Raw genomic sequence first — 15,541 nt, 5'->3', positions numbered from 1 at the left:
AAAATGGGATTAATACTAATGCCCACGCTGGGATTGTCTTGAGAGCTACATGAGATGATCTGTATAATGTGCTTAATGTAATGCCTAGCACACCCTATGCAATCACTAAATGGGGAGTTGTGGGGAAGAGGAGGGCTTGTAGCCTGAGGGGATGGAGACTGTGGAAAGTGAGATGTTTAATGATAAAGTTGGAAAATGACATCCTAGAGAGACAGGAAGGGGATAGAATCAGGAATCAACAGCATTATATTCCCTAGGGAATTCTGTTTTAAACTCTGATAATGATTTCTCCTATTGCTTTATAATGAGCTTTTTATGGGTCTAAAGTTTTCCACTAGACTCAACTCCTCCATGAACCTGTAATTGTTGAGCTCAATCTATATGTCAGACACTGTTCGAGGCACTAAAGTAGTGAACCAAATGCCCTCACAGGGCTTCCAGTGGGGGACAGGAAGATAGGCATAAATAAAGACATAAATATTTAAGAGAAAAGGTAGTCATGAGAGCAGGATAAAAAGAGGATGAGGGCACCAGAGCGGAGGGTGAGGATGATCGGGAAGTCTTTGCTGATAAATTGACATTTAAGCAGAGACCTGATGAAAGTGGAGGAAGGGGTCACATGTACATCCTGAAAGGAGCATTCCAGACAGAGGAGAGAGTGGGGAATTAAAGCCTTGAGGCAGCATGAGCATCACTTAAGAGTGTGAGGAAGAGAGTGGAGGCCAATGGGTTGGCCAGTGGGGCTGGACTGGAAAGAGCAAGAGGGGAGCTGTCTGAGCTAAGGTCCAAGAGGTAGCTGGAGGGTAGGGTCATCTAAGGTCCGTGGGACGGGACCTCAAACTAATGCACAAAACAATCACAGGAGATGCTTTGAAAAATCCCAAATTCCAGGCTGCTGCACAAACAAGTTTAATCATCATCTGGGGGTGGGACCCAGGCATCAGATCCCTAGGCGACTGATATGTGGCAAAATATGAGAACCCCTGACCTAGGTCTTTGAAGGCCATTTTACAAACTTGGGCTTTTACTCTGAGAAAGAAAGCCATTGGACAATTTTGAGCAGAGAAAGGACATGATTTGTATTTTAAAAGGCTAACTCTGGCTGCTGCATGTGGAAAAGACTAGAGGGGAGAGAGGAGTGATACAGCTAGACCAGTTAGGAGGCAAAACACTGTCTTATTGATTTTCTTCTATCTCCAGTGCTCAGGACAATTTCAGACAGAAAATTAATATCCAAGACATTCCCTCTGCCTGAAACCTCTCCTCCAGATATGTGCATGGTTTATTACCATAGTTCCTTCAGAGGTTGCCAGATAAGATTCAGGATGTCCAGCTGAATTTTAATTGTGGATAAACAATGAGTAACTTGCAATATTGCATGAAACATACTCATACTAAAAAACTTATTAGTTATTTCTCTCATACTCAAATGTAACTGGACACCTGGTAATTCTATTTGCTAAACACTGCACCCCGAACTTCAGGACATGGAGAAGGCTTTCCCTAACTATCAAATATAAAAATGAAGCACTCTCCCCTCAGAATTCTCTAGCTCCTTTACCTCACACTTCATTTATTGTCAAAGCTCTGATCGTTACCTGAGATGATACACACTGACTTGTTTCTCAGTTGTCTCCCCCACTAGAATGCAAGCTATAAGAGGGCAGGAATCCTGTTATACTCACTGTGGTACACACAGAGACTAGAACAGTGCCTGGTATAGAGTAGATACTCAACAGATAGTCGTGGAAGGAAGGAGAGAAGGCAGGGAGAGAACAAGCAGGAGAGGGAAGGAGAAAATGAATACACGTATGAGCAGAGAAGAAAAGAATGGATGATACTAGAGAGAAGTTTTCTGGCAGAGGAAAAAGCTTAGAAAGCTCAGTTCTGACTTTTTCTTTCCTCAGGGCACAAGAACTGGGGTTATCTGCTCTCTCTCTCTTCTCTCTCTGTGGGAGGCAGAGGTGGGCAGAAAATTCAATGAAAGAAACAAATGTTTAGAAAGTCACAGCGGGGCAATGGGAAAGTGAGTCAGCAGTGGAAAACATAAAAGAATTGTTAGAGCAGGAGGAACTACCCAAGGTTGAGAAGCATAATTTGTGATGAGGCTCATCCAGGTAAACTCACAATTCTCTCCACTGGGGCCCAGAGACCAAAGATTAGGAGAAAATACATATCAAGCAGTTTGGGCAAAGGGCTGAGCTGTGAGAGGGTCAGATGATCAAGGAACCCAGAAAACTGATTCATAACATAAGATAAGCTAAGTTTCAGGCTGTGTTAGGTGGTGAGAGGATCTAGGGGAAAGTAACTAGACTTGTAGCAGAGGACGGGGCTGGAAACCAAATCCTGAGGTGTGGGGTATAAGGTTAGGATGCTGTGGTCAGAGAGAAGAATTTGAGAGTAGGAATCACTGGAAGAGGTAAAGTGGCATCAAAAGATGAATTGCTCAGCCTCTGAAGCTAGACTGTTGAAGTCTGAACCCCAACCCTGCCACTTATTAACTATGTAACTCCAGACAAGTTATTTCATATTTCTGGGCCTCAGTTCCCTCAGCTGTAAAACAGTGATAATAATCGTACTTACCTCATAAATTACGTTGTGGTGATTAACTGAGTTAATGTATGTAAAGTACTTAGAATAGTTCATGGTAGGTTGTTCGTAAGTGTTCACTATTATAACTCTGGGTGTGGGTTGTTACCATTTAGTAGGAATAAAAGTGATTGTAATCCAGGAAGTTCACAGTGAGGTAAATAAATCAAATGTGCCAGATCAGTTTTATCTTAAGAAAAACGCAAAAATAACTCGAGAGAAAACTAAAGGAAAGAGAAAGCAGAAATAAGAGAGACATATAGAAAACAAATCTGAAAACGTCGTATCAGAACTGATCAATTCAAGACTGAGTTCTTTGGATAACAAGTGTTGGTGAGGATGTGGAGAAAAGGGAACCCTTGTGCTCTGTTGTTGGGAATGTAAATTGGTGCAGTCACTATGGAAAACAGTATAGAGATTCCTCAAAAAACGAAAGACAGAACTAACAAGTGATCCAGCAATGTCAATTCTGGAGTATATATACGAAGGAAATGAAATCACTGTCTCAAAGAGATAGCTGCATGCCATGTTCATCACAGCATTATTCACAGTAAATAGCCTAGATGTGGAAACAACCTAAGTGCCCATCAAAAGATGACTGGATTTAAAAAATGTGGTATATACATACAAGTCCAAAGAAGGAAATCTGCTTTTTGTGATAACATGTATAACCTTGTTATCACATGTAATCCACATGATAACATGTATTACACTGACCTGAGTCAGACAGAGAAAGACAAATACTGCATAATCTCACACATACATGGAATCTAAAACTAGCAAAATCATAGAAGCAGAGAGAATGGTGGCTTCCTGGGGTCAGCAGGGTAGGGGAAACAGGGAGATATTGGTCAAATGATACAAACTTCCAATTATAAGATGAGTAAGTTCTAAGGAGTCTAACATACAGCAAGGTGATTATCATTAATAACACTGTATACTCAAAAGTTGCTGAGAATAGATCTTAAATGTTCTCACCACAAAAGATAATTATGTGAGGTGATAGAAGTGTTAACTAATGTCTCTGTGGTAATCATTTCATAATCTATACATGTATCAAATTGTTACAGTTGTATACTTTAAACTTAAACCATGTTATATATCAATTATATCTCAAAGCTGGAAGAAAAATACTTAATCTTTGGAAAATTAGCAAATCTATTTTTAAAGATAAGATAAAAATAATGCAGGGCATAAAGTACAAGACATCACATTTTAATAATTATAATCACAATGAGCTACTAAGAGCAGGGATTTTATATTTTGCATCTTTTTATCTGTTGTGTGTTAGACTAGTGTCTCATCACATATTTGTTGGATAAATGAATAAATAAATAAGTAAATGGAAGGAATGTTTACATTCTTTAACACTTATTTTCTATGTTCTTGCTTTTTAAAAAACTTTGAGTGAGCTTCCAGATATGAAAGAGTAACTGACAGAAGATCAAATTTCTATCGAGAAACACTAGAAAAAAATGGTTTAAAAAAGAGAGAAAAAGGAAAGGAAGGAAGGAGAGAGGGATAGAGGGGGGAAGGGAGGAAGGAAGGTCTATTTGAAAGCATCAGAGGTGCTAAGGCAAACAAAACTCTAAAAAGGGGGAAGCTGCAGAGAACTGAGCTGGTGTTCCTCAACTGCTTTTCCCTGAGGGCAACAGGCTGAGGATGCAGGCTTTTCCCAGAGAGAGGACTTCTACTAATAGGCAGAGAAACAATCAGAGCTTTGATGGTCTAGGATCCCAAAGAGAAGAAAGGAACAGAGATCTGAATCTTCTACTTGACCAATTTTCCCCTCAAAATGTCTGGTGAATTCTGAAGCTGTACAAGACAGGAGGCAAGAAGGTAAGCAGAAAGCCTCTAAAAAGCAAAGGCTTGTACTTAACAGTTTTTCCACACTAAGGAGACCAAGAGCTTGGGATCAACAACAGTAGAGGAGCCTCATGGAATACCTTAGGTTCTCAGAACCCTGGGGGACTATACCTTAGGAGCATGAAACAAACAACTGGTAGACACTTGAGGAAAAGCAACCCAACCTTGAATCCTTGTCTCTGATTAAATTAAGATAATCAGCACCTCCCGCCCCCGACTAATCTGCCTAGAAGGGAAAAAGATAAAACCTCTCTGGGGAAAAAATGACATCATCCAGACCCTCTAAAACTTTTCACACACAATATCTAACATTTAACCAAATAATATCAGAAGTAAAGAGGCCCAAAATCAAGAGGAAAACACCCAAAGATTATCCAGATTTTAGAATTAGCAAGCAAGAGCTTTGAAATATCTAAGATTAATATCTTCTAGAAAAATAGCAGAAAAGAGAAAGAATAGATGAAAAGATGGAAAATAGCATGAGAGAAATGGTATCTATAAGAAGGAATCAAATGGAAATTCTAGAACTGAAAAATAGAGTATTTGAAATTAAGAACTGAACAGTTGCATTTAGCAAGAGATAAGACATAGCAAAAAAGAGGATTCATAAATTGGAGGACAGGTCAATAGAAAATACACAGACTGAAGCACAGAGAGAAAAGAGTGGAAAATACTAAAAGGAATATAAGACACTTATGGGGGAAGTAAGATGTCTAACACACAGTCGCAGAGAAAAGGAAAGATAAAATGGGGCTAAAACAATATTTGAAAAGGTCATATCTGAGAATTTTCTCAATTGATGAAAAACACCAACCCACAGATTCAAGAAGCTTCGCATACTCCAGGCAAGATGAACACAAGGAAAACCAAAGCTAGGCATAGAATAGTAAGGCTTGTAAAAATCAAAGCTAAAGAGAAAACCTTAAAATCAGAGGTCAGAAGATACACAGAGGTAAAACATTAAGATCTATAGCTGGCTTCTCTAAAGAAGTGATGGAGCCCAGAAGGCAATGGAAGTGACATTTTTAAAGTGCTGAAAGAAAATTACTGCCAACCTAGAATTCTATGTGAGGTAAAATATTCTTCAAAAAATGTAAGGGAAATAAAGATGTCTTCTAGCAAACACCGAGCAAATCCATCACCAGCAGGCCTGCATTATAATACCAAAAACAGTTTCTGGAAGGAGAAAATTCATCTTAGAGAGAAACATGGAAATACAGAAAGGAATGAAGAGGAACAAAAAAATATGAAGGTAAATCTAAATGAGTACTGAATATAAAAAAAAAATAACAAAAAGATTTATTTTCTTGTGGAGCTTAAAATATATGTATAATTAAATTGCATGACAATAATATCACAAAAGGCAAAAAAGAAACAAATAATGGTCAACTCTTCCAAGACCTCGCATTATCAGGGAAGTGGAAAAAGTAAAAGCTTTTATTAAACTAATAAATAAAGGAAGCGTGCCATGGTCTCCATGGTAACCATTAAATGAGTAGCAAAAGGATATGTAACTAACAAGCTAATCAAGGGGGAAAACTGAGTAATAAAAAGTACTGATTACCCAAAGGAAGGTATGAAAGGAGAGAAAAAGGATCACAGAACAGGTAGATCAATTAGAAAACATATAGTAATATAAGAGACTATAAATTCACATACATCAGTAACTGCATTAAATGTAACTGGTCTTAGTGGATTAAAAAATCAAGTCCCAAGTATATGATTCCTATAAGAGAAACATCTTGAATATAAGAACACAGAAAGTCTGAAATTAAAATTATTTTTAAAAGATACACCATGAAAAAAATAACCAAAAGAAAGTTAGTATTGCTATACTAATATCAGAAAAATAGATTTTAAGGTAAAAAGTAACATTTGAGATAAAGAAAGATAATCTGTAACAATAAAAGGTTTAATAAATCAGAAAGATACTAAAAGTCTATAGCTATCTGAACCCAGTAACATAGCTTCAAAATGTGTAAAGTAAAAATCGACAGAACTAAAAGTGGTAGATAGATCCATCATTACACTAAGAGAATTAAATTTAATTGACTATTTATGCAGTGTAAAAATTAAGCCTTCAAAAGAAATATTTTACTTTAAAGCATTTTCCCAGTCTATTCTTTCGCTTTTATTCTATATGTATTACTTATATTCTGCCCTTTTTCACAGCTGTGTGCCAAATGCTACTTTTTAAAATGAAAAAAAAAATTTTTTTATTAAACTGAAAAATTAAACAACAGAATTACATGTAACAGGGTCATGATAATGCAATGCAATCAACTCAAATCAAGTAGTAGAGTAGGGTAAGAAAGAAGTGTACTAATTTTATCATTTCTCAAAATAAAAGATTAATAGATATTTTCTGAAAAAAAGGTTAAAAAAGCACTATATGAAGCTATAATTATAAAGCTAGCTACCAAAACAAATATATGAACATTTCCAATTACCACAACAGACTCACAAAAAACAAGAAATAAAACTGACCAAACAATAAAGGATTTTTTAAAGATATAAAAACAAGCAACTATGACCAAAAATAAGATGGCTGAACTTGTGCTTCTGCTAGTAACAGATTAGGTAATTTAGATACACTCTCCCACTAGAAAGGTATAACCAACTATTTTTTTTTAATCTGCCCAAAGGCCTCCCAATGTTAACAAGGTAGAGAAGTATAACCTGGACAGGATCTAGAGGAGGATGGATATGCCCTGAGAAATGAACCTGGTGTTTAGAGTCTCTACTCCTAGGAGTGTTTGATGGTTCTGTGGGGGACAAGAGAGGGGCTGAGAGGCTAAGGAATAATTGAATCAACCTGGGAGCTAAAGGAACAGACATTGGTGTCTGGGAGCCACCAAGAAAGTAGGGGTTGGGTGGCACTGGTCAAGTTTCCTCACTTTGGATTGGTTCTCCAAAGATCTGCACCCTAAAATCAGTGTGAACTGAAACTACACAGATCAGTGTGGGAACTACAGGTCATCCTCGGATCCCCTCTGAAATTGGACAGAGGTGATCAAAACTGCTAATGCCTTTGAGCATCTGGCAGGAACAAATGGGAATCCACTCTGGAGGAAAACAGCATCATCTTAGGCCTCAGATTGTTTCTACAAACAGGTTTTCAAATACAATGTCGAAAATGCAAACAAAAGCAAACAGGCTGGAGACAAGACAACATGAATGAAGACTAGCAGGAAAAAATAAATAAAAGTAGAATAACAAGGGAGGATGTTGGAGTTACCAGACAAACACTTTAAATGTGCTCACCGAATTCAAAGAGATAAAAAGCAATTGCAGCAGAGAAATAGAAACTATATAAAAGAATCAAGGTCCTTCTTCCAGTACTAAAAAGCTACATGTTAAGTCCAAAAACAAGTGGATGTTCTTTGTGGCACTGGTATGTAAAATTTTTGATTCATTTATTTAAGGGGCAGATACTGAGCTAGTTTTCTGTACAAGCCAGTTAGATATTGAGGGAGATTTAAAACAAAAAACAGAAAACAAAAAAACACTGGTACCCCAACTCTCACGGACTTCATAGCTTATTGCTGTATTTATCATAAACATGGTACTCTATTCAAAATAACACTGATTGGCAAGGCCCTAGGGCTTTATGTCGTTTTTAAGAGCTTAAGAAAAAGGAATACGTTTTGATGTTTAAATGGTCTGGTTCTATATATATTCCTTAGGGAAGTTTCCAAAGATGGATGGACGGGAGGCCATCATTACTGTGGTGTGTACAAGGGTTGGTCACCTTAATCTGGAACAGCAAGACATGAGCCGCAATCATTCAAACCCCACAGCACAATGACTTCCATCTAAGTATTAAGATCACACAGGACTTCGGGTCAGCACCATCTTTCAGCCCACACAAGAAGCACAAGGAACTTGGTCCCATCTGTATTTGAAACTGTATTGATTTTGGGGCAGCTGAAAGCAATATATTTCTTTTCAATTTCTTTAAAACAGGAAACTGCCTGGGCCTCCTGGAGAAAATAACTTATTCTCCATGCTGAGAGGACACTTGAATTAAAGTGTAAGTTACTTAACTTCCATGATGGATATCCCTCATAGCAAATACGGCCTTGAAAAGTTTCCATCCAGAGCCTGGGAAGGAACAAAGTCATTTCTTACAAGTGAGAACAACTTCTCTAAGGCACAATCATGAACAAAGGGGATGAAAGCTGGTCTGTTAAAAGGCAACACACCTTACAAATCCCCTTTATTAAAGGGCTATAGGCATGTGGAATATCAGTGTCCTCTTACATCACTCTCCTAATCTGTGTTCCTGCATAAGTGAGTGGTCCAGGGGTCTAACTCAAGGTTAACACTTCTTAGGTGGTTATGCAGTTGTTGGTTGGGTTACTACCAACACATTCCACTTCCAGAGTGAATCCCTAATGTGGCTCCTCAATGTCTGCAATTATAACGCTCTGGGTGATCACGTGTGGTTCTAACAACATATGCAAAGCAAAGTCAAAAAGTTATCCAAGGTTAGAACAAAACAACATATTGTCCTAAAATAAAAGCCAGGTGAGGCAAAGAATTTGGGGGTTTTTCTTAGACTGCCCAGTTAATTTTCTCACAACTTCTCTTCCATTGGTTAAAGAATCACGATCCTTGCCATCTCCACCATACTTAATCTGAAGGACATTTTGTTCTGGCTAATTTCAATGGCTAAAGGTGCTGTTTGCCAGGGCTTTCCATTTTGATGTAAGGTGGTGACTAGAAATGTCAGTGGTGTCCTACCTAGTACACATTGTTCTCACAACAATACCAGGGGGCAGGGGGCGGGGGCTTGCAGTTCAGGATTTGTAAAAATTTTTTAAATTAAGTATTGAATTCACAGTGCAGGACAAACTCAGCTGCTTAACAGTTACTCATATTCTATAAACAAGCAAGTATAGCTATTGGGCATGCACAGTCACAGAGAGGTTCAGAGGGAATCTGGTTTAACCACCAATCCTTTCTCACCAGGAAATGGATGAAAACACTGCCCACTTGCTTCTGCAATTCACTTCCTCTCTCATAGTGTTCCTGGTGCATTGTCCACAAATACATTTCTGTACTGCCTGATGTCAGAGGTGTTATGTATTGCATTTGAAAAGTATTCTCAGTTTCCAAATGATACCTTATCAAAGTTCAATATTTAAAATTCACAGCCTTCATCAAATGCATTTCTACTATTCCATTTCCATTGCTATTTGCTAGTGCACGGGCTTGTCCAAGTGAAAGACGTGAAGGTTATAACTATCCTGCACTATAAGTGAGTTCTAGAATACCTTCTGCCAAGTCCCTGCAAGGCAGAGCCTCCTACAGTGTGTCTGCAGGGCTTCTGTAGACCTATCTTCAGTTGGGAAAAGAAAAAGACTTGGCAAGTTTGGTCTAAAACCAGGCTCTTGAGAAAAATTTTAAAGAGCATTTGCCTGCCCCCTTTCCAAAAACCTATTATTTTATAACACGTTATTCCTCTTTTTAAGATATTTGAAACTGTTTTCTTTTTAATATATTGACACACTTATTTCCATAGACCTCATGGTCTCCAGTTGCCATCTGGGACTTGTTTTCCTGGTTAACCTTGAGTGAAGTTCAGATTTTACATTTACAGCTGTAAGTCATGGAGAGGGGGGAGGTCCTCTTTTCAATAAATGTTCTAAATCATCTCAAAATTTTCAAACCACTTTCTTCACAAGACATAACAATGAAAAAGAGAAATCCTAGATTTCTCCAAAGAGTCCATGCATTAAGATAAAAGGCAATAACAATTTTATTTAAATCTCCAAAAGTCAAGAACAAATGTCATGGTAGGCAGAATAATGCCTCCACTCCCAAAATGTCCATGTCCTAATCCCTAGAATCTCTGAATATGTCATGTTACATAGCAAGATGGAATTAAGTTTGCTAATCAGCTGACCTTAAAATAAGGAGAGCAGCTTGGATTATCCAGGTGAGCCCAATGTAATCACACAGGTCCTTAAGTGCAAAAGAGGAAGACAAAAGATCAGAACCAGAGAGATGGCATCATGAGAAAGAGTCAATCAGCCATTGCTAGCTTTGAAGATGGAAGAAGAGGTCACAAGCCAAGAAAGGAAGGTAGCTTCACAATCGAGAAAAACTGAGAAAATGGATTCTCCCCTAGAGCCTCCACAAGGAACTCAGCCCTGCCGACACCTTGATTTTAGCCAAGTGAGACCCATTTCAGACTTCGGATCTCGAAAACTGTAAGAAAATAAATGTTTGTTGGTTTAAGCCACTAAATTTGCGGTAATCTGTTACAACAGCAAATTAATACAAGTGTTGACGTGCTTTGGGGTATTTTGGACTTCCCTGATGTTGCCAGTCACTTTAAGAAAAGCTGGCATGGAGAACAGAATTTCTGCAGTATTCATGCATCTCCTTCTAATTAATTCCCACATTTCTTAGCCTACCGCTCTGGGCAGCCAGTCTTCCCCTATCATAAGACATTAAATGATTTGTCGCCAACACCAATTGCTGGGCTTCACCCCCACAGTTTCTGACCTGGAGTGAGGCCCACAAATCTGCATTTCTAACAAATTCCCAAGGGAAGTTGATGCTACTGGTCCAGGGACCACACTTTGAAGGCAGCTGTGCTCACCGTTATACCAGCAACACCTTGCAGGGGACCACACTGTGAGACCCACTAGTCTAGTGGAATAGAAAGACATGTAAACGGGTGGGAGGGCATATATTTGGGAGTTTGATATTTACAAATGTTAGCCACAATATATAAAAATACATTTAAAAAAAGTTTCTTCTGCATAGCACAGGGAACTATATTCAATATCTTGCAGTAACCTTTAATGAAAAAGAATATGAAAACAAATACATGTATGTATATGCATGACTGGGACACTGCTGTACACCAGAGACTGACACATTGTAACTGACTGTACTTCAGTTAAAAAAAAGAAAGGCGTATAAACAATTAAAACATAGTGTGATAACTGACATGATGTAATTACACAAATGGTACAGCAATCACTGTGCAGAAGCATCAAAATCTTGCAGTTGGTTGGAGAAAGGTTTTAGAAAGAAGTAATGTTTCTGCTGAGGCTTTAAGAATGTCTTTAAAAAAAAACAGAAACGACAAGGAAAAGTCGATCGGGGAAAACAAAAAGAGAAATATCTGGTAGAGGGACATCTGTATGAGAAGACACAAGGTGGCGAAACTGCTTTTTTTAGGACACTGAAAATACACAATTGGAGAAAAGGATGCCCACAGGCCAGTAGAGGGAAATGAAGCCAGAGAGGGAGACAGGTCAGACATGAAGGCCTTTCTGGGCTAAGCAAAGGTATCTAACATCCCAAATTCTAGAGCTGTACATCAGTGTCTATAAACAGACTTACATGTTAGAGGGCTTACCTGGCAGCTGTGTCAGATAAGTGAGGCAGTGAGGCTGGGGGTGAGACCAGACGCAGGGAAAGCAGTAAGAAGGCACTTCCAGCCGTCCAGAGAAGCGATGAACGCATGCACTATGGTAAAGGCGATGGCTTGGGTGGCATAGCTGTGAGGGAAGCATAAAAGTAGAATCTACAGACCTTGGTTACCAGTTAAATATGGGAGCGAGGCAGGAGTGTGGAGGACTAGGGCTTCTAGACTGTACAGTGAGTTGGCTCAGGGAACCATTCACCAGGAGAGGAAGCACTAGAAGAGGAGTCTGCTGGCGGGGAGGTGATGATGCAGTAATGGATTCACTGGGGCTGAAGTGCCTGGATTACATCCAAGGAAAGTCGGCCACATAATAGTTGTGAACAGCTATGAGATGCTAGTATATCAAAGCCCAAAATGAAACTTAATGTTCAAATCAAACAAATGTTTACTTATAGACTTTTTTAAAGTAACAAAAGTAGTTTTATTTTCATCAGATGATTTTCGTAGAACAGTGTGTAGCATCCTCCTACTCCTCCCTGGTCTAAGGTACAGCTGGCCCCCTTCAGAGTCAACAGCATTGGAAAGAAGAAAGGGAAAAGGAAGGGACACTAAGTTAAAATTATTTATTTGTGATAAAATACACCTAATGATAATTATACTGGTAGGTGATCTTCCTCAAAGCACATGCTGTGGTGTTTGCTACTACTTTGCTCCTTCTCCCCTATAAATATACAAGGACTTATGGATATATTCTATCTTTACCCTAAAGAGGGAACCAATTATGTTGATTGCAACGAAACATAGGCAAAATGTGGAGTAAATTAGAGTTAATGTTTTCAATTTTAAGCAACTATATAGATATTGCATTAAGAACCTAAATAATTTAGCTCATACAACCCAATAACAACAACAAAAAAAAGCCAATCAAAAATGGGCAGAAGACCTAAAAAGACATTTTCTCCAATGAAGACATACAGATGGCCAATAGGCACATGGAAGGATGCTCAATATCACTAATTATTAAAGAAATGCAAATCGAAACTACAATGAGGTATCACCTCACACCAGTCAGAATGGTTATCATTTAAAAAGTCAACAAACAATAAATGCTGCAGAGGGTGTAGAGAAAAGGGAACCCTCCTACACTGTTGGTGGGAATGTAATTTGGTGCAGCCATCATAGAGAACAGTACGAAGGTTTGTTAAAATACTAAAAATAGACTTACTATATGATTTGGCAATGCCACTCCTGGGCATATGTCCAGAGAAAACTATAATTCAAAAAGACACATGCACCCCAATGTTCATAGCACCACTATTTACAATAGCCAAGATGTTGTAGCAACCTATCTGTCTGTTGACAGATGACTGGATAAAGAAGTTGTGGTATATATATACAATGGAACACTATTCAACCATAAAAAAGAATAAAATAATGCCATTTGCAGCAACATTATCATACACAGTGAAGTAAGGCAGACAAAGACAAATATCCTATGATACCACTTATGTAGAACTTAGATGAAAATGATACAAATGAACTTACTTACAAGACAGAAAGAGATTCACAGACACAGAAAACAAACTTATAGTTACCAAAGGTGAAAGAGGGGGCGTGATAAATTAGGAGTTTGGGATTAACATATACACACTATTATATATAAAAAAAGATAAACAACAAGGTCTTACTGTGTAGCACAGGGAACTACATTCAGCATCTTATAATAACCTATTATGAAAAAGAATATATATAACTGAATCACTATGCTATACACCAGAAACTAATACAACATTGTAAATCAACTATACTTCAATAAAAAAAGAATCTAAATAATTGATGTATACTGAGCACTAATTAAAACATAGCAAGTGCTATTAGATGTTAAAATGCAACTAAGTCATGTGGTTTTTTAAAGGTTTTTGGGGGGGCGGGGAGGTAATTAGGTCCACTTATTTATTTTTTTTTTAGAGAAGATATTGGGGATTGAACCCAGGACCTTGTTCATGCTAGGCATGTGCTCTACCACTTAAGCTATATCCTCCCCACCATGTGGTTTTAAAAGATAAAAACTTAACGTTGACTCTCTAACAAATTTAATTTAAACAATTAATTAATAAGAGAGACTGTAGAAAAGGTAGAAACTTGAAAGCTTTTTTTCACAGAGTACCATATAAATGCATATAAAATACATACAAAAAATGACCTTCAGAATTACAGATAATTTTAATGTTTATATATCCATTCCTATAATGTATAAATATTAAACAATGAGTATGTATTGCTTTTTCAAACTAAAACACAAAAATTATTTAAGGCTATTTTCCCTAATAAAAAAGTATTTTGAAATATATTTTTAAGTATATTCGAAACTGAAAACCTAAGATTATGCAGACATCTGTCCCTACAACAGATGTTTGCCCAACTACCTCCTCACTGTCTAAAATGCAGCCAAACGGTATCCAGTGTGATGTCAGTCTTGGTGACAGACATCTGGGCTTAAGCAGAGCTGGGGGCACTAATAGCTTGCTCATATGTGACTGAAATATAACAGAGAGAGATGGAAAGGTTGAACTAAACAGGGAAAGGAAAGCTTTAGGGCATCAATTTAGAAAGCCATTTCAGATTGCTGGGAACCATGGACGGATGGGTTAAAAGGAGGAGTTTTCTCCAAGGCAGCCCATGCTAACTTAAGCCTGTTTAGATGCAAAGATCAAGAATGCGCACCATGGTGATGATGGCTCTATAAACTCCCGGAAGACAGATTTGTCAGTCATAAAGCATAGGGCTAAGTCATCGAGGTAAGAGCAGCCACCATAGCTCAGCTACTGCACAAATGGCTCCCACAAGTTAGGAGATCCCAAGACACCAATTCAGAAGAGAAAATCTGAAATAAGGATTTATGCTGATAAGCACAAGACTTTGCATATAGTCTTCAGTAATTTGATCACCAGGACTCTGGGAAACACCAGCTGCATATATAATATCTGCTAAAGCTAAATCCTCCGCCGTTTGTTCAATGTTACTGCACAGTTTACTGAAGGTTAATCATCCTTACAACTTGGATATTAACGACTAAACCATGAAATGAATACATGAAGATGACAAAACCTGAAGAAAATGTATAGTATATTAAACTCTTTCAAAGGTGAACTCTCCTCATGTCTTAACATTAGATATTTGTAATTCATGTTTTTAAAAATACCTTACATTAGAGCCAATTTTTAACTGTAAAACTGGACAATGTGCAATTCTCTGACCACAGGGGAAAGTGAAGGCAAAATGGCTAGTATGAGTTAGCTCTCACTGTGTAACAAAGCATCCCAAATCTCAGTGACTTAAAACAATAAGTATTTATATTACTGCTCACAAAACTACAGGTAATCTGGGTGGTTCTTCTGGTCTCAGATGAGCTCCTGCCTGGGTCTGCAGTCAGGTGTGGGTTGTGTTGGAAACTCTGCTAAGCTTGGCTACACACTCACACGTTTTGAGGTTGGCTGACTTTAGGCTGGTGTAGGATGGCTCTCCTCAATGTGTTCTCTCATCTTCTAGCAAGGTAGACCAAGTTTGTTCTTCTGTTGACAGGGTTCTGAAAGAGTTGAAGCACACAAGGTCTCCAGGCTCAGAACTGGTACATCGACACTTCTACCATATTCTGTTGGGCAAAGTAAACACAAGGTCAGCCCATATTCAGGGTGG

The 15,541-nt window shown here is 38.1% G+C and overlaps 1 long non-coding RNA gene across 16 annotated transcripts in view; it reads right to left on the bottom strand.

Moving 5' to 3' along the window:
• The window catches only part of LOC123612910 (uncharacterized), a 175,725-nt gene that overhangs the window by 139,016 nt on the left and 21,168 nt on the right, over positions 1 to 15,541 (bottom strand). For 10 of the 16 annotated variants that reach the window (XR_012504524.1, XR_012504533.1, XR_012504528.1 and 7 more), the window contains exon 3: positions 15,325 to 15,497. The exons of 2 other annotated variants lie outside the window; for them this stretch is intronic. This is a non-coding gene — a long non-coding RNA (uncharacterized LOC123612910). Of the gene's footprint in view, positions 1 to 11,836; positions 11,979 to 15,324; positions 15,498 to 15,541 lie in introns of all 16 variants that reach the window. 4 more of the 16 variants (XR_012504522.1, XR_012504527.1, XR_012504530.1 and 1 more) reach the window with 2 other exon arrangements.

Source organism: Camelus bactrianus, chromosome X (assembly GCF_048773025.1).
Source record: "Camelus bactrianus isolate YW-2024 breed Bactrian camel chromosome X, ASM4877302v1, whole genome shotgun sequence".
NCBI lineage: Eukaryota > Metazoa > Chordata > Mammalia > Artiodactyla > Camelidae > Camelus > Camelus bactrianus.
The sequence above is the reverse complement of the archived record's forward strand: the minus strand, read 5'-3'. Positions and strand labels throughout refer to the sequence as shown.